Raw genomic sequence first — 25613 nt, forward strand, 5'->3', positions numbered from 1 at the left:
CGTAATGAGTAACCAAGAGGAGAGGGTAGTTAGTGTAGTTTTCTCCCTTGTATCAGAGTGGAGTGTGAGCATGGGAGGCTCTTTCTAGTTGCTCTTTTTTCCTCCTTTTTTGCTTGTATACCTCAACACTTCTTTTCCTTCTCAATGAAGGTTCTCATCAATTCTAAAATAATAATAATAATAATAATAATAAATTTATAGGTTCTTCAGGCACGGTACTAGATTGATTATATGCATGCTATTGCATAAATCAAAGCGTAAATCTCTACATTCCAAGCAATGTTTCAAATAGCGCTCGTAGCTTAGCGGCAACGTATGTTACATAGCGTAGCTAAATAGGTAAATCCCCTATAGCGTACACTACAGGTTCGTAGTGTACGCTACAGCTACGTAGCATGTAGCATTTGTAGCATACGCTACAATGTGTTTTTTATTTTTATTTATTTTTTGTTAAGTTTTCCTTTTTTTTTTTAATGATGTAAAACTCAGATCATTAAAAAAAAAAACTTTAAACGTAAAGTTGAAATCAAAGCTTTCTATGCTTACTTTCACTTAAAATGGCAGTGTGTTCCTTTGTTAAAGTTGGTGTGAAACTCATATATTAAAAAACCTTTGAAACTAAAAACAGAAAGGGTTTCGAAGGAGGGTTTCCAAAAAACCTTAACCTCTGGGATTTTTATTTCTTTTCATACTTGTGAGTTGTGACTTGTGGTTTCAACTAGACATTACTAATTAAAGTGGTCTGCTTAGAAAGTTGTTAATGCATAATTATTTGATTATTGATTTTTTTATAACTTTACATATGTGGATTAGCTTTTGATAAATAATAATCAATAATTTGTTCCAACAGGCTTATACTTGAAAAAATGAATTATCTACAAAGCATTTTTACTTTTTTTTTTCTTACTAATTATCATATTTTTCCTATTTTTAAATTAAAAAATATAAATATCGTGCAGGTTAAGCTACATGCTATGCTATTTACGCTACAGGCTATGGAGGCTTGAACGCAATGTAACACGCTACTGCTATTTAAAACATCAATTCCAAGTATTACTTGACATTACAATTCAATCAACACTACGAGTATAGGACCATAATTTCAGGTCCGTAAACTAATGACTTGAATCGAAAATGACCAACAATATAGATTGTGTAATTAAAAAGGAAAACATAGGAGTTGGAGGTTTAGATAATAGTTATTTAAATCACAATGACCTTTGTAGTTTGGCCCTAGACATGTATACATACATACATTTATACTTAAATATACATGACTAATGATCATATGTATTCGACCACACCAGTATCAATGGTGTAATGAATCCATCAGAACACTTGGACATTCCAATTGACCAATTCAGAGAGCCCATAAGGTCCAGCCGCCGAGGATATACTTCATGTTACTACTGTGTAAAATCACCCCAATTAGACCATTCCAACCATCCAATCAGTAGCCTATAAATGGAGGGTCAAGATCTCCATATAAAAATAGGTCCAATCAGTGTTCGCAATATCGATACTATCGGCTGATATATCGGCCAATATTATCGTTATCGGTCCTCAGTGGCACGAAACCCCCAGAAATTATATATATAAAAAAAATTCCATGATTTTTGGATATTGTGCGATATATCGTAATTTATCGTGCGATGTTGCCGATAAATGAATGATATTGTGTGATTTTATAATATATATATATATAGAAAAATCTCTTACCTATTTTATCTGCCTAAGGGAGCCTCAATCAACTGGATTGGTGGGTTCAGATCATGTAAGAAAACCCTAAACCCCTTGTTTTTCTTCGAAGAGAATTATTTTGGAATGAAACCAAATTTCCGACAATGACTAGGGGGATTTGAGTTGGGATTTGGGGAAAAAAAAATTAGTAAAGATTTTTGGGATAATTAAGGATTTCGAAGTCGTCGAGGCTCATGGGTTGCCGGTTTAACGAAGAAGAGAGAATAGGAAGAGAGTTTTCGAACTCTCAGTCTTTTTTTTTTCCTTTTTTTTAAAAAGGGATATAGGATTTGGTGTGACTTGGTTGTACAAAAGATGATGCGACCCTTAACAGTGATGCCTACCTTGATGTATGTATTGTATATCCATGTTGTCCCGATCCATTTGGAGAGATAATTTTAGGTCAAGAGACAAAGAATGAGGTAAATCCGAAGCTCAAGTGGATCCCACCAAAGAAAATTGTGGGGATTGAACACCTACCATTAAAAACTTCGTAGGGGCCACAAAAGTTTTCGATTAAGCTGATATTTGAGTTTTCCCTTTGCCCATGTTTGGTTGGATCTCAAATAAACATTATGGTGGGCCCTAGAAAGTTTCAAGTTTCAATGGTGGGCATTACTGTCCCTACCGTTTTCTATGATGTGGTCCACTTGAGCTTTGGATCGGCCTCATTCTTTGGCTCTTGCCCCAAAATGATCTCTCAAAATGGATGGACGGTGTAGATACAACCAGTTTTCGAGTTGTCGGTATCGCTACAAGTTTCGCTGGTTGGAGATAAAGATATAATATTGTTATCGCTGATAACTAGAAATGCGGGGAAAACGGTGGAATTTTTCAATGAAATTTCAAGAGATGCCTAAATACACACATTTGCATACTTAGGAATCAAAAAATTATAAAAAGAATGCATACATAATAAGTTTTCATTTAATTAGGGCTTAAAAGCATGTGTTGTCGTAAGAAATCAGTCCAATAGTTGCACAACAATCACTTAAATCTCATTAAACCAATCAACAAGCATAATGCATTCATACATTTTATAGCCATGCATAAATAAGCATATAATTTATAAACAAAATACATATGCATGATGATCCATCCATCCATCCATTCCATCTATCCATCCAACAATCCAACCATCGCATCCAATCATCCAAACATCCATCCAACCATCCCATCTAATAATCCAAACATTCACCTATCCATCCATCCATCCCATCAAATCATCCGAACATCCATCTCATCCAATCATCCAAACATTCATCCATCCATCCCTATCCATCAAACTATCCATCATCCATCCATCCAATAATCCAACCATCCCATCCACCCATCCATGTTATCAAATCATCCAAACATCCATACATCCATTCCATCTATCCATCCAACCATCCAAACATCCATCCATCCATCACATCAAATCATCACACATCCATCCATCCATTCCATCTATCCATCCAACCATTTAATCATCTCATCCAATCATCCATCCATCAAACCATCCCATCCATCCTATCCAAACATCCATCCATTCCATCTATCCATCCAACCAACCCATCCATCCAACCATCCCATCCACCCTATCCAAACATCCATACACCCATCCCATCTATCCATCCAAATATCCATCCATTCCATCTATCCATCCATCCATCCCATCCATCCCATCTATCCATCCATCCATCCCATCTATCCATCCAAACATCCATCCCATCCAGGCATCCAACCATCTAACCATTGGGAGTGGATTAGGTGCGGGGCCTCACCTAAGATGATGGCCCCCACCTTGATTTATATATTCTATATCCATATGTTTTACAAGATCCTTTTAGGGCATGAACCTAAAATGAAGTGGATCCAATTCTCAAGTGGACCTTATCATAGGAAATAAAGCTGACTGACCGTAAATGGGCCACAAAAGTTTTGGATCAAGTTGATATTTCCTTTTTCCCTTCATCTGTGTTTATGTGACCTTAGCAATAGGTTGGATGACAAATAAACATTATGGAAACATTAAGGTGGGCCCTAGGAAGTTATTAATGGTATGGCATTTAATTACATGGTGTGAAACTCACGTTATAAAAGTAACTTAAAAGTTACCAAAATTTTTAGATTTATTTTTATTCAAAATAGTGGTGACCCACGCTTTTAAATGGGAAAAACTCACATTTTAGATAAACTTAAAAAGTAAAATTAAATGGTGATCCATCGATATAAACTTATCAACAGGTTAGATGGTCAATAAACATCACAATGGACCCTAGGAAATTTTTATTGGTGGTTGTTCAACGACCACTATTTCTTTTAGTGTGGTCCACTTGAGATTTGTATCTCCTTCATTTTTGGGGAAATTTCCTAAAATAATCTGTAAAAACAGATGGACGGCATGGATATGCAATGCATACATTGAAGTGGGCCTTACGGAATCCCACCCTCACGGTAGGTTCTAGGCCGTGAGGCCAGAGTCGATGGGATTAGATGCGGCAATGGAATGGTGCACCACTTACGGTGGGGCCCACCTTGATGTATTTATTGTATATCCATGTCACCTATCCATTTTTACATTTCATTTTAGATATGAGTCAAACTTAAGTAGATTCAAATCTTAGGCAGACCATCATCACATAAGAAAGAGTGGTGATTAACTGTTAAAACCTTTTCATGGGTCACAAAAGTTGATCCTGATATTTGTGCTTTTCCCTTCATCCAGGTTTATGTAACCTTATCAATAGGTTGGATGACATATAAACATTAGAAAAACATTACAATGGGGCCTAGGAAGTTTTTCATGGTGGAGGTTTAACAAACACATTTTCTTAGAATATGGTCCACTTGAGAGTTAGATCTACTTGGGCTTGTACCGAGAATGACCTATAAAAACTTATGGATGGCATGGATTTATTAAGAATACATCAAGGTGGGCCCCACAGTGAGGGTTGAACCATCTTTGGTAAAGCCAGAGTCGCACGGAATTCGCTCCCTTAAAATTTTAAGAGTTGAGAGCGAGAGAGCTTTCGTTATTACAAAAGTCTCTCGTCTTCTCCGGAAAACCTGCAATACGATGAGATTTCGATCTTTTTCCCTAAAAAATTTGAAAATCTCCCCAGAAATTTATCCTTTCCTTTTTCAAATCCGAACCCAAATCCCTGTAAACCTCAGAGAAATCGGGTTATCTTTCAAATATTCTCTTCGAAGAAAAAAGAGGGGGGGGGTTGTTTAAGGGTTTTCGTATCTCCTAAAATTCGGAGCAATCAACAACGATTGGCCCACTAAATCCAACCGAAAGTCACTTCCCTAGATAGATCTCAAGAAAAAAAAGGTAAGAGAGATTTTTTCTATATATATTTTATATTTATTTCAATTTTTTTTCTAATAATAAGGCGAATGATTGCTATTTTTTCGATAAAATCGAAAATATCGCTGATATTTCATCGACATTAGGAAGAGAAACAAAAATCTGGGGTTTCGGTATTGTTGGTTTAGCGACACCAATAATATTGCCAATATTATCGATTTCTCGTCAATAATGAAAACACTGGATACAACACATACACCATGTTGGGGCCCACAATCAAGGTCCCAACAACATCGTTGGTTCTATATGGTGTGTACAGGCATGGGTTGGGTACTACCCAACATCCCTAACTGTGGGTGGGTACTACCCAGCATCCCTAACTGTGGGGTCCACTGTGATGTATGTGCCTTAAATCCACACCGCCTATACATTTTGAAAGCTTATTTTAGGGCATGATCCCAAAAATGAAGTAGATCCAATTATTAGGTGGACCATAACACATGAAACAACTTCGTGCGGTCCACCAGAATGGTTATTTGCCATTCAGCATGTTGGTAAGGTCACAAAGACCCAGATGAATAGACCACATGAATGTCAACTTGATCCAAAGCTTTTGTGGGCCCATGAAAAGTTTTTAATGATCAATTACAACTATTTAGTCCACTCGAGATTTGGATCTGCTTCAGTTTTGGGACCATGTCCAAAAATGAGCTTTCAAAATGGATGGACAGTGTGGATATAAGGAACATAAATAATAGTGGGCCCAAAAATGAAGCATATCCAAAGCTCAAGTGGACCACACCACAGAAACAGTGTGAATTAAATGTTTGCTGTTGAAAAAGTTTTAGGGTCCACCATAATGTATGTTGACCATCCAACTTGTTGATAAGCTCATAAAGACTTGGATAAAAGGAAAAAAAAAACAAATATCAGATTGATCCAAAAATTTTGTGGCCCACAAAAGGTTTTTAATGGCCGATAACCATTGTTTCGTGTAGAGTGGTCGATGTCCACCTTAAATTTGTATTTGCGTCGTTTTTTAGACCAATCCCTAAAACCATGTGGTGAAACAAATGGACAGCATGGATATACCATGCATACATTGAGGTGGGCCCTACTGTTAAGGCCCCGCTCACATGGCTGGTTACGTGGCATGTCCCAGGCGCAAATTGGACTGGGTACGAGTACAACCCAGGTAACACCTGCTAAGGTGTTATCCCTGCAGTGGAGACCACCTTGATGATGTGTTATATATCTACATCGTTTCTCTCGCCCATATTAGGACGTGGTCTCAAAAATTAAGCAGATTCAAATCTCAGGTGGACCATACCAAAGGAAATAATGGTGATTGTGTGCGTCACCATTAAAAATTCCAAGGGCCATCGTAAGGTTTTCGTAATGTTTATTTTCCATCCAACCTGTTGATAGTGTCAAGCATACCTAGACGAAGGGAAAATACAAAGATCGTCTTGATCCAAAACTTTTGTGGGCCACATAATTTTTTATTTTTTATTTTAAAGACATAGGGCGTCCCCACCTCTTTTTTGAAGTGAGACTAATCCCTGCGGATACACGCAATCACCCACAACCACGTGTATCGGGTAAAGCCAAGGAAGGTAATCGAACCCTCACCTATAGGGAGCAAACCTACGGTGAAGACCATTCGCCCAAACCTCCTTGGGTTGCCACATAAAAATTTTTAATAGTCATTTATCATTGTTTCTAGTGTTGTGGTCCACTTGAGATTTGGATCTTATTAAGGTTTGGGATTGTGTCCTAAAATGAGATGGGAAAACAGATTGACGGCGTGGATGTACAACAAATACACCAAGGTGGGCTCGACATGGTTAGGGTAACAAATACATCACTGTTTTAGTCGGACAAATACATCACTTATAACCTTATACAAAGGAAACCTATTATGCGCATTCCTTTTTTTGAGATGTTATGATTTAAAAGCATGTATTAAGGTCTTTTTTTACAATCCTTGAAGTTTCATTGAAAAATTCAATCATTTTTCCAATGTTTCCCCAGGTTTCTCAAAAAGTGCGATAAATTACCCGATACAAATGATATATCCCCTGCGATAACCAATACATATCTGTATCCCAAAGGTGCAATACGTGGTGCGATACATGGTGCGATACATGGGGCGATATTTCAAACACTAGGTCCAATTAACCATTTAATTAACCATTTGAGCCATTTATGCGTTGATGCTCATCATGGATCGCATATGTTTTTAAAGAATCTCTTTTATTAGACAATCTTAACCATCCATCCATGGCTTGGTTGTTTTTTTTTTTTTTAAAAGAGATTCCATGGCTTGGACAATGGATGGCTATGAGAAAGATGGCATGCTAATGAACCACATCATCCGATTGGTGGAAGATTTGCATGCTAGCCCATGCTATGATCATGACCTAATAGACAATCCAGATCCATCGACTGACAATTGGATTGACCAAGCATCCCAATGGAGTCTTTCTACCTCAACAACAATGGTGTAGGCAACTACATGTGATTGTTTCCCTGTGTGTGCATGTGTTTGTGTGAGGTGTGACATGTGTGAACGAAAATCCAAAAGTCTAAAACACAAGTAAATTAGGTTCTCCTAATTTCCATGTTGATGTAGGTTACCAACACATGCATGTCAGATGACCATATCTGAAACTCATAGCAAGTTAAAAGGATGTAATTGCATGAAAACTATTGTGAAGGAAATGATATATAACAAGTATAGGTTTGGTTGAATTTAGCAAAAGAAAGCAAAACTAGGTTTCTGACCTGTTATAGAAAAGAAGATAAAAGCTAGAAGCATGATAAATGGCAGTGAACCTGAAAAGAATGAATTATATAAAAACAACTTTCTTTCTTCAAATATTGAGTTGCTTCCTTAGCAATATCACGAGGTAAAGGAATGCACTCGACCAAGTAATGGCAACGCTGCTTTGCCAACCCCATCACAGTTTTAAGAAATATGACATCCATGTACTGTTTCGCAAACATCTGTTGGGATATGGAGTTTGAAAAACTATTTAAATAAAATAAATTTAAATTGAGAAAAAGAGAACTTATCAGTTTATAAAAGTCGAGGCGTGACGTGAGTCACTCGGCTTGAAATCGAATTTGCTCCCCTTAGATAGCATCCCAAGTGCAACAGGTTTCTAGAGTAATTGACCTCCAGGATACAACGACTATGACCCGGTCCCAGCGGTGCACTCATTGTACACGGGCTCGAACCACTTTGTAGTCTTAACCCGAACTAGAAAACACCTAAACCGTACTTTTAATATAAAACAAACTTTTTCTTTACTTTTCTTAAAACAGATAAGAGAAAGTCTATTTATAGACTTTGTGAAGACACCCTTTCACAAAGGGTTGTGACTATTGGGTTTAAACCCAAGTGGTGCGACCCTTAGGCTTCAAAAGACACAACTTTTCAAAATAAAATATGTAAGGATGCAACCTTTCAGACTTAAGTGAAAAGACACATCCATAGGGCACCTATGGCCACAGCCATAACCTGTCCCAACAGATATTTTGAAACACTAAATTATTTTTAAATAATTTAAAATACAACAATCCCTCACATGTTTCAAAATTTTTGACATTTCGGGTTAAGATGGAAGAGTTGTGCAATGGTGTCGGCGTCACCATAGACTTGAACCAACATTAGAGTAAACATGACAGGTCTACAGGAATCAAGTGACACCATAGTCTTGAACCTGATTCTTTTTTATGTAGATCGCAAGTACATGCTACTCACACAACTTTTCCACTACAAGTGATTCTGCGGTTCAGTGCATTTCGGTCATGTACCATTACCTGGATTTCATGAGTGCTCTAGAGAATTCGCCTAGATTCTCATAAAACTCGGCCTCCACCTCCACACCCATATAGGTGAATTTCATCAAGTGTACACAATAATTGGGTACACCACCAAATATATAGCTATGGATTCATTAAAAGTTCAAAAACTCATCCTTCTTCATTGTTGCTCGCACTGTACACCATAGAAGGGGCTCATTTACATCAGTGCAATCGTCTATCTCGTGTCTTGTTGTTTACTCATTGAACCTATCTAATAGGATCTCTACTCGTATAGGTTGGGTTGCCAACACTGGCAGCTCATAAATTAGGCTCAGCGCCATTCCCTTCGATGTATCATTGACTAATATTTTAAATAGTCACTTGGTCAAACGATTTATGACCCGTAGGCCTTTTACCTCCACCCGTCTTTGCTCCGTCAGGCTTTCTTCTTATACGCGTTTGGCCATGTCTTAAGCCTCATTGTGGCTAATCATTCTTTCAGATTAGCTAGGGATCATCGTATTGACAAACTATTGCCTCACCAACTAGCTACTCATAAATGAGCCTCTGCCTATGCTGATTCCTCATTTTGCTCCTGAATCAAGTCTTTGGCAGTCAGTTGCAGCCTCTTTGATTATTCATATCTCAAGCCAAAGCATATTGAACTCATTTCTAACCTCACAGAGTTAACAATTATGACTTCATCAAGTAACAGATAGTGAGCATCACTTTTATTATGATAGTTGTTGTATCATCGGCTCTGAATACAACTAACTTTCTTAGCCTTGAATGTATTCTTACAATTCAAGCAACTTCACTAGCCCACAATTAGACTAACTAGTGGTAAAGTCAATTGACCTTATTGTATTTGCAAAACAAAGAGACTGGATTAATCTGTCATGCATAGACATATGACAACTAAAATAGAGTATAACTTTCATGTAATCATATCGCAACATTATCATGTTATCATATGTTCTCTAACACATGAAAGGTTGGCCAATTTTATCAATTAGTGATTAGAATTCAATACAATCAATGGATATTTGGCAACTGAATATGGAGGAGAAATGTCCAAGTTCATTATCAAGTATCTTGATCGATGGATTGAACAATGAGCTCCATATGTGCATAAGTTTGGTCATTAGATACATTTGTTGATAGTAAAACAACACAGTTCATTACATAAACTTATAGTCTCATATGAATACCAATCTAAAATGTCCAAATCTAGCCTCCAATGAGAATAGAATATAGCCTAAAAATCTCATTGATCCAACAATCATCTTATGAATTCAGACCACTACCAATATTTTCTACCATTCATTTGATGGCTACCAATTTGATCATTACAACATGCAATATGTTTAATTCTAGACACCTTGTCTTAAAGACTTACACATCAACGTAAAACATGTGCATATTGATCCATAACATTCAACATATAGTTTCCTTAGTGCAAATCTTCAATTTTATGTCAACTCATTTATCAAATACATATTGACTAAACTTGGATTCCATGCGGTAAGTGATTTATGCATCCGAGTGCACCCCCACAATTTTAGATTTAGCCTTGATAGATATATCTATGGCCCACTTGATAAATCTATTAAGAAAAATCTTTTGTAAGAACTATCATATGAATTGACTAATACGTGTCTTAGGTTGGCACATGATTGGATGGAATTAACATTTCTTCTACCTTTCTAAGTAAGTAGTATTGTCTAAAAAGTATGGTGAACGATGTCAAAAGTGAATTTAACTTGTCTCATAAATTAGGTTTGTTCACTCGTCACCTTATCAACAACTTTATGTATAAGAGCAATAATATGAACCGTTTATAGAAAAACAACGATAAGTGTGTCAAATAGTTAAGTGATATGTGCCGATGGTCCGTCTATTATTGGACTTAATATTCTATATTACTTTTTACATAATAAAATATAAGTCAGAATTAACATTGAATTAAAACACGTTCACTACTAGTCCACTTGAGAAACTCAAGTCACCATTTGCTTCAGGGTAAGTGAAACTCCAGAAAGACAAACATTCATATAATGTGAGTTTCAAGTACTTAATATTCATAAAAGTAATACACATGCAAGATCTAGACCTTTCATCTATTGGGCCTGGAAAAGGCTATATTTTAAAAATACACTAGCCCAATCATCCCACATGGGCCAATATCATATTTGTATGGATCTATAACTTTGGAACATTGTAGTGTATCTAAGTACATAACCCCACAATTTAAAATCTTTATAAATGAGATCTTTTACACATATGTACAATTTCTGAGTGACTATGTATCAAGAGTCATACATTGTTTAATGTTTCATATTATAATGGGAATAATATATTTTGTATATGTAACACATGAATACAAGACTTGAACATATCAATCATCAACCCACATATAATGGATCAAAGGTCACAAGATACATGCAATGATACAAAATGAACAATGTGCATTGTCTATAGATATATAGTAATAAGTGGGCCCATAGTTTGATAGATTTGGCCATTGATTTGATCAAGTTCAATATAGCATACTCATTTATTCATTTTATGCACTCATTATCATAAAAGTTATTCATACCAATGGTTGGTCCACATTATAACTTAATTTTTAGGTCATTATAAATACAAAGAATGGCCTACTAATGAATTACTCATATTACAAACATGTGTGCAGTGACGCTTACTGCATTTCTAAAAATCAATATCAATATAGGTATTCATTCTATGCGCATCATTCACACAAAAATCAACTCCTTAACAGCACTTGATCAAAATGATATGTTATATTTGTTCTAGCACCAACAATAAAGTAAGGCCCATTTTTTCATGATTCAAACCATGCACTCTTACGCCACCCACCATTAGTCGCCATTAAATATCTTCCCAAAATCTCCCATCATAAAGTAGATAGTAAACCATCCACTTGCAGTTCATAAGTTGTACATGTAAGATTGTCCAATTGAAGAATATTTTGGTGACACATTATACATGGTCCGGCACATTAACTGAATAGTCTTGATCATCTAAATTGGGCCTGGATTAGCTTATCCAAAGACATATAGCATATAAAATTGAGATTGCATGTGTATGAACCACAATGATCTGTTAAAGTATTAAAAGGTTGCCTAGGAGAGGAAACTCATAAGAGTATAAACCCATGAGCAATTAGGATAGATGATTCTAACCGTCCATTTCATTTCCGTTGAACAAGTGATTAGAGTATTAGTTCATTATTACTTTTTTTTAAAAAAATTAATTTAATTTTTTTTTACACCCCTTTGGATTTGAGCCATTTCCACCTTTTTATTTATTTATTTAATGAAATTGCCCAAGAATTCTCATTATTGGGACATTCAAGTCTTTCCATATTTGACAATTTTGTTCCCATGTGAGGTCCATCAGATCAGTGGACTAGATCAAGGGTCATCGGAATGCCGTTTGCTCTCATGTAACATGTCAAGTTCATATAGAACTGTTATAACCACCAGATGCTCCTTGTTAGAACCTTTAAGGGTTGCACCAACTTGAAAATGATGGGAAGACACATAATTAACAACTACATTTTTCAATACTAAGAATTTTATTTCTGGCACGTACGTGACGGATTTAGATCCATCAACCGGTTGACTATACAATGAATATTACTCATCCGCATGTGAGCAACTAGCAGACTTATGAAATAGTGACCACACCATCGACCTATCAGGCCCATTTTATAAGATTCTTTGGAAGATTGTATTTTTAAGTTTCTTTCACATTTTTCTTTCCAAAGTTTTCTTTTTAACCATGCATGGTGGTCTATAAAGAAGAATTCCTGATATGATGGGAATCCCAACACAATCTCATTTTGAAATGCATTTTGGGTTGATCTTTATTGTACAGGGATGTTGAGATCAGTGTATATCCTACTCAGTATAGTTCAACAGTTTGATTTATTTTCATGTGAAGGTTACGTTGGCTCAAGCTATGAGAAAATAAATCACAAATTTTGAAATCTAAAAAGAAATACTCCTTAATGTCATATCATGATTTTGAGAAAATCTACTAAATACAGGCTTTCTTATGGGTGAACAAGGCCTGACATTATCCAAGAGGTAGGCACTATAGATTTCTTGGATTTTACATGTGTGTGATAGAATGATGTGTTTGGGACATAAAGACCATATGTAGGTCATAACTCTAGTACCTAAGATAGCCTTAGCCCGACCCATTTGACAACTTGAGGATCATAATCTGTGCTAACGGGGGTTACAATGAACCCGACTAATTGTTCAGGAATCCAGAGCTCTTATATGTTTGATCATAGTCTAACCATTCTCATTTATAGATATCAAGATCTAAAGTACTCTTAACCATTCTCAGTCGGTGCATACATTCACTTTTGTACATGTGGTCCAACGAACTTACATAACACGTATTTACAAGATCTTGACCATTAGGTGGGATATGTCAACTCTAGATTATATGAGTCATGGCCCATAAATTGGGTTGGTGTGGTTTTATTTTGGGCTATTCCAACCAAATAGATGCAACCATAATTCTTCAATAGTTTTTCAAACAAATTCGATTTCAAGATTGTTGGAATATGGAGTTTGAAAAACTATTTAAATAAAATAAATTTAAATTGAGAAAAAGAGAAAACTTATCGGTTTATAGAAGTCGAGGCGTGATCGTGAGTCACTCAGCTTGAAATCGAATTTTCTCCCCTTGGACAGCGTCCCAAGTGCAACAGGTTTCTAGAGCAATCGACCTCCAGGATACAAGGACTATGACCCGGTCTCAATGGTGCACTCACTGTACACAGGCTCAAACCACTTTGTAGTCTTAAACCGAACTAGAAAACACTTAAACCGTGCTTTTAATATAAAACAAACTTTTTCTTTACTTTTCTTAAAACGGATGAGAGAAAGTCTATTTATAGACTTTGTGAAGACACCCTTTCACAAAGGGTTGTGACTAATGGATTTAAACCTAAGTGGTGCGACCCTTAGGCTTCAAAAGACACAACTTTTCAAAATAAAATATGAAAGAATGAGACCTTTCAGACTTAAGTGAAAAGACACATCCATAGGGCACCTATGGCCACAACCATAACCCGTCCAAACAGATATTTTGAAACACTAAATTATTTTAAAAATAATTTAAAATACAACAACATCATCAAAAGGCATTTTTTGAAGTTGCGTATTTCCTCCCATACATCATTGTCAACAGTTCTTGTGGACGACTCATGTTGTAAAGGAATCAAACAACATATTAGGATTTACGATAAAAGATATTGAAGAAAAATATAGTGGTGATAATAAAGAATAACCAGTGAAGAATGTTGTGTTGTTCATCTAGTGGTGATTGGGCCTCCTTATTAGTCATCCAAGGGAAAGCAACTCGAGAGAATAACAAGCTGCTTCTAGTTTTTTACAGAAACAAGAATGTAACTGATTTCTTCATACTCTTTTTAAGTCTGCCACTGGAGTATTCAATTATTGCAAGCAACAAGGGGATTACACTAGAAAGACTGTAAGAAAATGGATTATATTGAACTATCCTGCATTGGTAAGATGCAACAATGACCTTGCACAACAGGCTGCCACTGTGGTATCATCAGATATGTGAAATTTTCTATTGAAACAACGAGATGTTTTGGCCTTGTTGGGTTTTCAAAACAAAATTGGCATCGCTCTTGCTGAGTCATGAGGCGCTTGGCAATAGCATTTTTCTCAGGCGTCCCTTCCCTTTTCCGATTTCACTTTTTGCTTGGAGAGCCATCGAAATCATATTCATCATCTGCTCGTACAGACATGCTATATTGTTTGTTCTACACTATAGTGCATGCCAAATGCAGATCAACATCGTCATCCCCTTTCTTTTGTCGACTAGATATATTCCTCCCAGCATATCTGCACTCAAAAGAAATGAATTCAATATTGACAGAAATGTCACCTTAGCAGGCTTTATGAAAGCTCTACTCACATTAAGGAGACCAAGTGACAAGAAAAGGAAAAAGGAGCAGATGATACCAGAAGATCATCCAAAGTATCTAACTTACTAAAAATATTATATGCAAATTCACATATATGCATACATCCATCAAGAAAATGTTATTCTAAAACTGACATTTATTAGAAATAGTATACTACTTTTGGATTTAAAAAGTAACTCTTATAATATGCTCATATGTGGGCCTACCTGCTTATACTTCCCTCAGTTCCATGGTAATCTGTTTCAGCCTTAGTTTCTTGCTCCCCGGCTGTGGTCTCTGTTTCTTTCTGAGAAAGTTACACACATAAAGATTAAATTAAGCATTATCATATAAAGGGAATATGCAAGTAGATTGTTCTGAGTAAACTAAGTAAAGGCACTATAGTGAGCCTATATGAGATGCACTACGACAGAGACATTGCAGTCATGGGAATATAAATGCATGACCTCAAGAACTTTTATGTTGACTCAAAAAGTAAAGTTGCAAACCAGGTATTTTCTGTGCAAGAAAAGTTGACGTTTTATGTGTTGCATTTGGAGTGATGCGTATTCTTGGAAGCACAACAGGTGAGGAACAGCTTTTCAGCTTCTCTGACCCTATAAAAATGCCTAAAATATTCTTGATATTGATTTGGGGTAGGAAAAAGCAGAAGATCCCATGTGTTATAGCCGCCAATATTTGGATCATCCCAAACGCTGAGCAAAATGGATAACTCGTTCCACCAAAATATTCGTTCTGCTTCTCAAAAAAGAGAAATTCATTCTTCTTGTAGTCTGGCATAAATCCAAATGAACCCTAAATTTTCGAATGACCAAAAAAGGCTTTCTTTTTTGTACAGGAAGTGTGAACTCATTTTTATAGATATACATTGAAGTGGTAGGTACATTTGTTTCTCAAGGCATACATCAAAGAGAGAGTATATGGTGTTGATCGTTAACACTAGTATCATTTATTTAGGCAGTGGGTCCAGGATTCAATAACCTACACCGTTGACCTGATGGGCCTCATGGTGGATGGGGATGCCCCAAAAGTACCTAGGACTAGAATATCCTGAAACCTCCGATCATTGGCCCGTTTTCATTGCCTAGGGGTATTGAGGTTCTTATGGTCCTACTTGTCGGCCACTAATCAAAGAATTACTATCTTTAAAAGAATTATTATGGGGGCATTACCCAAGGCCCCACCCATATGGAGACCATTAGAATAAGTGGATCACAAAACCATGACCCCACATGTACTGAAACTTGCTCCAGTTCAACTTTAAATTTGATGAGGCTCAACACACGATCCATGTCAAAAGCCTTTTCTGCAAAGTGCCAAAGACACATTTTTATCTACAAATGCCACAACGGGGATGCTCCAAAAGCGGACTAGTTTGGGTTCTTAATTGGGCTCTTCATAGGTGTTCATAAAATGAAAGCCCAAGAGTTGCAACGAGATAATTAAGTGTTAAAAGAGGGACTTGGTAAAATGTAATCATACCAAAAGTTTTTCAGCCTCTTCATGCTTTCCTTTCATGCGAAGCTGCAACACCTTAGCTACTAATTGATTTGCGTTCATCACTTGCTTACTAACAGAACGCCCTTGAGTAGAGTTGTCAGTCTTCAAAGAAACCAATCCTGAGTCCTCATTTTCATTTCCTGTCTTTGAAGAAACCAATCCCGAGTCCTGATTTTCATTTCCCTCAATATGTGCATGAGCGAAACTACCAGAACCACTAGCATCTTTACTCTGGAACCGATCGAATTCATGCAAAAAGCTTCCATCATTTGCGTATTTATTTAGGTGTGATGCAGCAAATGAGATGAGTTGGGCATCCTCTGCAGACATTTTTGGAACCTTCCTCTTTCCCCAGGATAAGGAATCACGAACTTTAGGCTCCCGCATTTCAGGATGCGGGACAGAAACATCACACGAATATCTGCGGCTATCACCCACTCTCTCAGTGGCCTTTTCATTCTGATCAGCTGCAACTCCATGTTTTTCTATTGGTCCTCTCTTTCTATCTCTTATGGCATGCAAATGAGAATAAGCATGAGCAGCCGAACGGGATGCAGCAGATACGGCTAGGTTACCCAACGAACCCCATCGTTCTCCGACAACCTATAAAAGGTAAAAGATATAAAACCATTAAATCACAGTAGCCTGGAGTAATTATTTGCATAAATATAAATGGGAAGGTAACAAACCTCATCAAGCTTACGTCCTTCACGAGCTGCCTGTTCTTGTGCACGCTTCAAGGCCTTCAGCCACCAGCTTGCACCACCATCACCAACAACCGAAGAAGGTGGAAGCTGGTTCATATCGGCCTTTGTCTTGGGAATCTTCATCTGGGTAACCACTTCCATTTTCTTTAAGATATGGATTTAATTCTATTGGATTCGGTTTTTTTACCTGTAATCCACGGGTGAATCATGGCAGTCAATTTAGCCTCTTGGCTAAAGATTATTATTAGCCAAGGTGTGGTTTCTAATGTGCCTTGGAAAGTACTTCATATTTTTCAAACACAAAAGCAAAGATCCGAAGCTTACCTCCGTAGTTAACGAGAGCAGGCATTGAAAGAGTCTTGGAAAGTCCGACCCGTTTCAGACCGAGAAACCCTCCGAAGAGCGCAAAAACAAGCAGAAAGACGAGATGCAAACGTCCAAAAGCCTCTGACGCATTACAAGATTCCAACCGCAGCAATCATCCCAACAAACCCTAGAAATAGAAATAGAGGAGGAGAAAAAAAAATAAAAATAAAAAAATCCCGAACTGGTGGGGAAGAGAGGAAAGAGAGCGAAGAAGAAAATACGTTTTGCTAGTTATCGGTAAAGAACTTTCGCTTTTATGCTGTACTACCGGACGCGGATTTCCTGTGAATGGATGTTCCTGCGAAAAGATGCTGGGTGGGGGCCAAAGAGATGTTTTTAAAAATTCCACCCCGTGGAACACACCAGAGGAAACAGTGAGAACCGTTGAAGTATTTTTATGGCCATAAGAGTTTTTTAGCCGGCTATAATTTTTGTTTTTTCACTTCAGCCTGTTGGGAATGGAAACGGATTGGCTACTCCTCCTGCCACCAGCCAATGGCTGGTGATCGGTGCTCTGTGGGCCCATCATGATGAAAGTGTTTCATCCATGCTGTCCATCTATTTTTCCAGATCATTTTATGGTATGGGAACAAAAATGAGATATATCCCAATCTCAAGTGGGACACATCGGGCCATAAAAGTTTTGTATCAAGCTGATCTTTGTTTTTTTACCTTCATCTAGGCCTGTATTACCTAATCAATATAATGGATGTCAAATAAACAGCACAGTAGAGGATTTTAATGATGGATATCCAATCAATATTGTTTTCTTGTGGTGTGGTCCACCTGAGATTTATAAATATCAAAGTGGGCCCATCATGATGTAAGTGTTTCACCCTTATAAACGGTTGGGATAGAATATAAATATCAAATTGGTGCCTAGGAATGTTTCAACGGTAGGAATTTCTTTTCCCAAATGTCCTTCTCGTGTGACTCGAGTTTTTTATACCTTTAGCCTCATGTCCTAAAATGAGCCCGCAAAACAGATGACCGGAATTGATTTATCCACATACATTTCAGTGGGCCCCACCCAGCATACTTGCACAGAAACATCATGCTAAAGGCTTTCCCGCGAAATCCACGTCCTGCTATATGCCCATGCGGACGCCGATTGCGTCATACCCCCGGCCGGACTGTAATCCGTCCGGGCAGGGCTATGTGGGACCCACCATGATGTAACCGCTGAACGCTTTTTTCGTATCATTTTAAGATAATGAAAAAAAAAAAAGAAGCAGGTCCATTGGCTTAAGTGGATTATAAATTGGGTATTGGACGTCCACGGTTAGAAACTTCTCAAGAGCTTGACAAGTCACCGATCAAGCTATATTTGTGTTTTCCCTTTATCCACGCCTCCGTAACCTTATGAATTGGTTGGATGGTAAAAAAATAAATCACGTTGACTCTTAGAAATGTTTCAACGTGGTGTACCTGCCTAATTTTAAGGATTGTACCTTAAAATGAGATGAGAAAAGCGGTGATGGAGGGAATAAAACACTTACATCAAGGTGGGCCCACGGAGCCCTGCCCGGACGGTAATCCATCAGGGCAGGGGTGGGACGGAATCTGCATCTGTACCTAAACGGATTGGTAACCGGGATTGCATGTTCAAATGCAATGGATATTTCAAGGGCTTGTTTGAATGAATTTTCAATTCACAGGGAAATGTCGTAAAAATGTGTAATAATTATTTCCCCTGTTTTTATCTCACTTTTTTTGATGTTTGATTTGATGACATGTATTTTTGACACGAAAATTGAGAACGCCACAACATATTTGTGGGTCCCGCCGTGACGCGTGTAGCTTATCCACACCGTTAATCTTTTATGTTTGACAAATTTATGGCATGAGCCAAAAAACAAGCTATATTGAAAGCTCAAGTGGACCACGCCACTAGAAAAAGGGAATCAAATACTTACCATTAAAAACCTCTCCGGCTCACTATTTCTTTTAGTGTGGGCCATTTAAGTATTCAATTTGCCTCATTTTTTGGCTCATGCCTTAAAATATTATGTTAAAAGGACAGGATGGAATGAATTTATCATATACATCACCTTGGGGTCTAAAAATTTTAAATAACTCTTTTGAATCGATTTCCAAGGCAAAAAGTATGGTGGATTTTCGAATGATTTTCAAATAGGTGAAATGGTAATAATTACTCATTTCATGGGTATTTACACAGCCACTGAAAATCAAACACACCCTAAACTGATTTTCGTAATTGGAAACGGGAAGCCGAAAACCAAAAACGTGTAATTGAAAACCGATGTTTTGATAGGAGCATGCACTGGGTCATGTATTCATGGCGCAGCAGTGGAGAAAACTAAATATTCTAGAGGACTAGATAAATAGTATTGCGTTGAATTGATCATTGAATTATTATGTTTTAGATTGATGATGGGATCTTTTGTTTTGTATTCTCATCTACTATTTATAGAATGCTTGATGAAGTCATGAGAATAACCTATGTGTTAACTTCATATATTGCAAACTATAAGCGGGTAGTTACCTCCATGTAATCAGACATGGCCTCTTGTCGAATGTGTTCTTATCTTGTCCATAGTCTCTCATGTCATGCCCCAAACTCGCAAAACGGGCTCACAAAATTTTTAATCGCCGAATCCGATGCCGACAGCCTCCGTAGTACCCTATTCTCGGCTCCCAGCGCCCATACGCCAGATTCCGATCCTGAAATCCTATAAAGAAGATTTTCAGTATGATTTTTTTTTTATAATGGAGCATAACCACAAGCATAACCAAGTCACAAAACAACATCACCACATATCCACTATATCAAAAACTTTAAGTACAATGCGAATGAAAGGGAAATACAATATAATGAAAGTAACAGAAACTCCAGAAGCTCGGCTGCACGCTTCAAAGTCAACGCTGGTGCAACCTAACGCCACCTGCACGCATCTATCGTACATAAGCTTATAGAAAGCTTAGAGAGTGGTGTAAGTGTGTGCACGTGGCAAGTGCCAAGTGTACAATATTAGAGTAATATGGAAATATATGGTAAGTCCATAAATGCTATCAGCTGTACCAAAGCTATATGATGCAAGACATGAATGCTATCAGCCATACCAAGGTCATACAATGCGAGGCCTATGTAGCCGAATATCATATGCAAGATGCAAAGCAAGCATGACAGTCATCATCAAGTACACATATCAGTACAGTTCCTCTCAGGATATCACCGGGGTCTACTACACCTCACATTGACTGCCTCCTCCCTAGCTGCATAGTCAAGCAAGTGGAAGAGACCACACTATCCGCCTGACCAGTAGTCTGCCATACCCGGATTGTCGATAGTGGACTCATTTGCGAGCTGGTTAAACTCAGCCTAGCTTATAGCCCCTTCACTCGGGCGGATAAGGCCATACCCCCTTCTAACCGGACGTTGGAGCATCTCTTGGTACCAAAAAGGTTCTGAAATTTTCACCTAAGGACATCCTAAGTGCCCACAATGCTAGGACTAATATTTTCGGTATCCGATACGACCATCCACGATGTGCCTGTGGAGGCCACGACCCTGATGTCGCTAGGGCGTGTAGTGAATCACGACACACAATGCGAAATGCATGAGTCAAACCGTCAGTCATGCAGCAATCTCGCACATCCACGCGCTCATGTGGGGCACTCCGTCTCATAAAGAGTCCCGTAAATGTCTCAGCCCAATGGCTTATGCTATGATCAAACATTCCTCATATCAAGCATACATATGATGTGTATGGGCATGAATCATGAAGATATATTAAGCATGTTACAAAGTGATGAACCATCAACAAATATGGGCCTACCAATGGGCCCTAGGGAGAGTTATAATGCGGACATTTAATCAACATTATTCTTACAACGTGGACGTCAAACCAACATTGCTCTCAAGGCATGGCCCGCCATAAAACATCATTACACAAACTATGGAGGAATCACACATTGCAATGGACCTACATACATCTCATTGGGCCTCGACCCATAGGCCTCAAATACATCAAATGGGCCGTATCATATGGGCCTTATATAATCAAGTGACCCACATCAACGGGCCGCATCAATGGGCATTATGTTCATTGCAATGGGCCATAACCCATGGGCCTTAGAATACATCACAATGGGCCTTATAACATGAGCCTTATATCCATATCAAGGTGGGCCTCAACAACGGGCCACAATTACATCAAGATGGGCCTAAGAACATGACCATTTATATTAAATGGGCCACCCCAACTAGGCCCTATGCATATCAAATGGGCGATACACAAGATAAGTGGTGATAATGAATTCCACCTTTTAAAATTCCTAAGGCCCACCATAAAATATGTTTCCAGCCAACCTAATCATAAATTAACATAGTGATAGATGAAGTGGGAAACAAATATCAACTTAATGGGAAGCTACTAGGCCCTTAGAGGTTTTTGAACAGTGGGCGTCATTGACCACTACTTAAAATGGTGGGGTCCTCTGGAACTTAGATTTGCCTCATTCTTAAACTCATGCCATAAAATGATCTTTCAAGATGGATAGGCGGTTTGGATGCAACATATGCATGGTGGTGGGTCCACTATCCGTCCAGTAGCCAACAAAATGGCTGGACGGTTTGAATAAAGCATATACATTACCGTGGGCTCCTGGACAATGGGAATAAAACACATGCATTACCGTGGGCTCCACCGTTCGCCTGGACGGTGCGAATGAAACACATGCATCACTGTGGGTCCCACGTGGGCCCCACCATAATGGTTATTTGCAATCCAATCTGTCCATGAGGTCACGCAGACCTGGACGCTGAAGAAAAACAAAATTCATTTTGATCCAAAACTTATGTGGACCCAAAAATGGGTTTCAATGGCAAACAGTTCAACCTCATTGTTTCCTCTAATGTGGGCCACCTGAGTCTTGGATGTGGCTGAAATTTGAAAGGGGCCCACTAATGGAGGTGGCCCACCATATGAACAGCTTGGATGACAAATATACATCATGGTGGGGCCCACGGCAGGGGCCGTGGGTCACTGCTGTCACCCGCCCGCCTGGCTCGCTGTCTGCGCCTCTGACAACAGCAGCAACAATGCTGCTGCCTGTTTTATTTATTTAATTTTTTTTGCTTCCTGTGGTTTTTCACAGGTGGGGCCCACATCAGGGAAATCTGACCCCTCTATTGATCCCCATAGCTTAAGACAAGCAGGACGAGCCCAATATTGAATATATTTTAGGGTACAGAAGAGTCAGGTGAATTTTTAACGGTGAAACCCATCGTTTGCTATGTTATGGCCCACTAGAAATTCGAATCAGCTTCATTTTTTGGCTCAACGCCTAAAATGGCCTGAGGGAAAGGATAGAAGGCGTGGATGGAATACATACATCAAGGTGGGGCCTATATGAGCGGGCCACCCCATAGGCTTGAAACAAGCTAATAATTGTTTTTTTCTTGTTTCACGTCCAGTGTCCCTGGACATTGGACGAGTTGGGTAGACAAGTAGGCGAATCGGGCCCTGGTCAGGTGGGCCAGCACATGATGGATAGTGTGGGTACAATGCATATAAGGTAGGCCCCACTTATAGATGGCTTGGATAAAAGTCATGCCTCATGGTGGGGTTCATCCAAGCGGGCTACACAACCATATCATCACAAAAAGGAAGAGAGAGAGAGAGAGAGAGAGAGAAATAGAGTGGGACACGCGTGATGGATGGACCCCGACACTATGGGCCCTCCTTTGAAATTGATCATACATCAAGTGGGTCCCATTGCACGTGGGCCCATCAAATTGAAAATCAACGGTGGAGATCCTTTCTCCACCAAAATGAAAGGTTTTGATGACCCTATTTATGTAAGAAAATAAACATCATGATGGGGTCCATGGAGAATGGCCCCATCATGGAATGATCATGAGCATCAGGGTGGGCCATCGGCCACACGTAGGGTCTAAAGTGAGATCCATACCATCGATCGGTAGGCCTCACTTGGCCCTCCATAAAAAAAAAGAAATCTAGGCCTAATAGAGCACTCACCATTCAATCTTCTCGATCCGTTGGAACGCCGGTCTCCTTGTGCTTCACTTTAACAGTGGAAGATGGGAAATGAATGGCTAGGATGAGGGATTTTGGGATGGAAAAGTGGGCCACACAACTCACTTTCTCTTTTAGAATTCCTTGGACGTGTGATGCTCTTGCTAGCTTGGGATAGAGTGTTGAGAAAGAGAGAGAGAAGGGGTTGTAAGGAGAGAGTGATGGATGTGAGTGATGGGTGAGGTGATGGTGTACTTGACATGTATGGGTGTGTAATAGAGAGGGTGAGAGAGAGTTGACTTGGTGGTTGCTTGGAGATGGGGTGAAAGGTGATGTGTACTTGACATGAAGTGATTGATTGATTGATTGATGGGACATGTTGAAGAGATTCTCTTGGGATTGCAAACACGCGGTGTTTTCTCGAACTGAATGCCGGCTCACATCTCCTTGCTAGGGTATCGGATCGGTGCACGAGTCGCGGCGTTGGAACCGCGGCGACGGTGCGGTCGCAATGGTACAAGTCTCGGATCAAGCCGACGTTAGTATGTGGGATCCAGCTTAAGATTGCGCGCAAACGTCGGATATGGATCGAGGATTGCTGGAATTCAACGGGAAGGATCGCGGGAGTCGACGGAATAGTATGGACTAGGATACGGGTCTTACATCTCATTAGTACTAACGTAATCTAAATGGTTATAAGTCCTTATCTCCGAATCATATGAGCAGCATGATTACTTGATGATTTGCTCAATTATGAGTCATCTTTTGTATATTTGGCGCACACCATGAAGATATCATATGCATTACATGGCTATATCTACACCATTAATCTAGAACTACTAGATCGTATCCAAACACTTGAAGTTCTTATTTGTAAATGTTACCACTGTTTCTTGTGAATTGATGGCTCATTTTGTTAAATCGCTCAATTAATTATTGCACACCGATCTCACCTGGTATGCCAAAATGGTGTTGGTCTGAAATTCGGCCACATGATACACATGCAAGATTTATGGGAGTGTTAAAACAAATTTGCGGTCCAATTCAAACCCAGTGTCGTTAACCCCTGGCATCGAGATAGAGCGATGCTTGATTGAACAGTCGGGAGATCAACTGTCTATCAACTAACTATCAAGTGTGCTAATTAGCCGATTTACAGAGGTTAGAGCGCTCCCTCCAACGAGTTCTTTTTGCCTTGAATTCCAAAGACTTTCAAATGTACGACATTTATATGAATGAGCGGAAATAAGTCAAAGATGGATTAAAAAAGCAAAACTTACTACTAAAACGAGATTACTGACCTTGCTTGAGAGCAATGGGGTGCTTCATCGAGCAACACACTCATGGGCGATGAAAAGGCAATGCCGAGACTTATAAGATATTATTCATCCAACGTATGAGCATGGGTGGATGATTCCTAAGATTACGATATTCCTTTAGATCTGGCACATAGGTGCAGATAGAAGGAAATTATAGCTATTAGCTATTACTATAAGTTGGTCTAACTTAAAGCAAGGATGAACCGAGCCAATCTTAGAGATTAAGGGTTCCAGGGCTACTGAGTCGTAGAGAAAGCTAAATGTCCCGGAGGAGCAGATAAACAATATTACGCTGGATTGATTATTAAGTTGTTATGTTTTGGATTGATGTTGGAATATTCTGCTTCATATTCTCTTTTAATATTTACCGAATGCTTGATGAAGTCATGAGAATAACCACTGCCTATGTGTTAAATTCACATATTGCCTATTGTAAGATGGCGGTTATCTCCATTTGATCGTGCCTAATCTTTTGTTGAATGTGTTCTTGTCTTATCCATAGTGTCTCGTACGTACTTTAGTATTGATGTAGCCTAACAATTATAAGCCCTTATATCTAAATCACATGAACAACACTATTCCTTAATGATTTGCTTAGTTATGAGTTGTCTTCTGTATATTTGGCGTATGCCATGAAAATATCATATATGTCATGTGACTATATATATACAATTAATATGGAACTACTAAATATTGTTCAAACACATGCATGTCGCGTGCATGACTGATGAGTTACCACCCTTGTAAAAAAAAAGAAAAAAGAAGTAAAGGCAGCTGAAATAATTGATAGTCCCATGACTGCCGGGGGGGGTGGTGGGGTGATGTGAGCCAAACATCAATGTAAAGTATTATCATTATAATTCAATTAGA

At 38.6% G+C, this 25613-nt stretch overlaps 1 pseudogene; it reads right to left on the reverse strand.

Annotated features, from left to right (window-relative positions):
* LOC131249646 (uncharacterized) overlaps positions 1-25613 on the reverse strand; it is a 46661-nt pseudogene that overhangs the window by 18714 nt on the left and 2334 nt on the right.

Source organism: Magnolia sinica, chromosome 6 (assembly GCF_029962835.1).
Source record: "Magnolia sinica isolate HGM2019 chromosome 6, MsV1, whole genome shotgun sequence".
Lineage (NCBI taxonomy): Eukaryota > Viridiplantae > Streptophyta > Magnoliopsida > Magnoliales > Magnoliaceae > Magnolia > Magnolia sinica.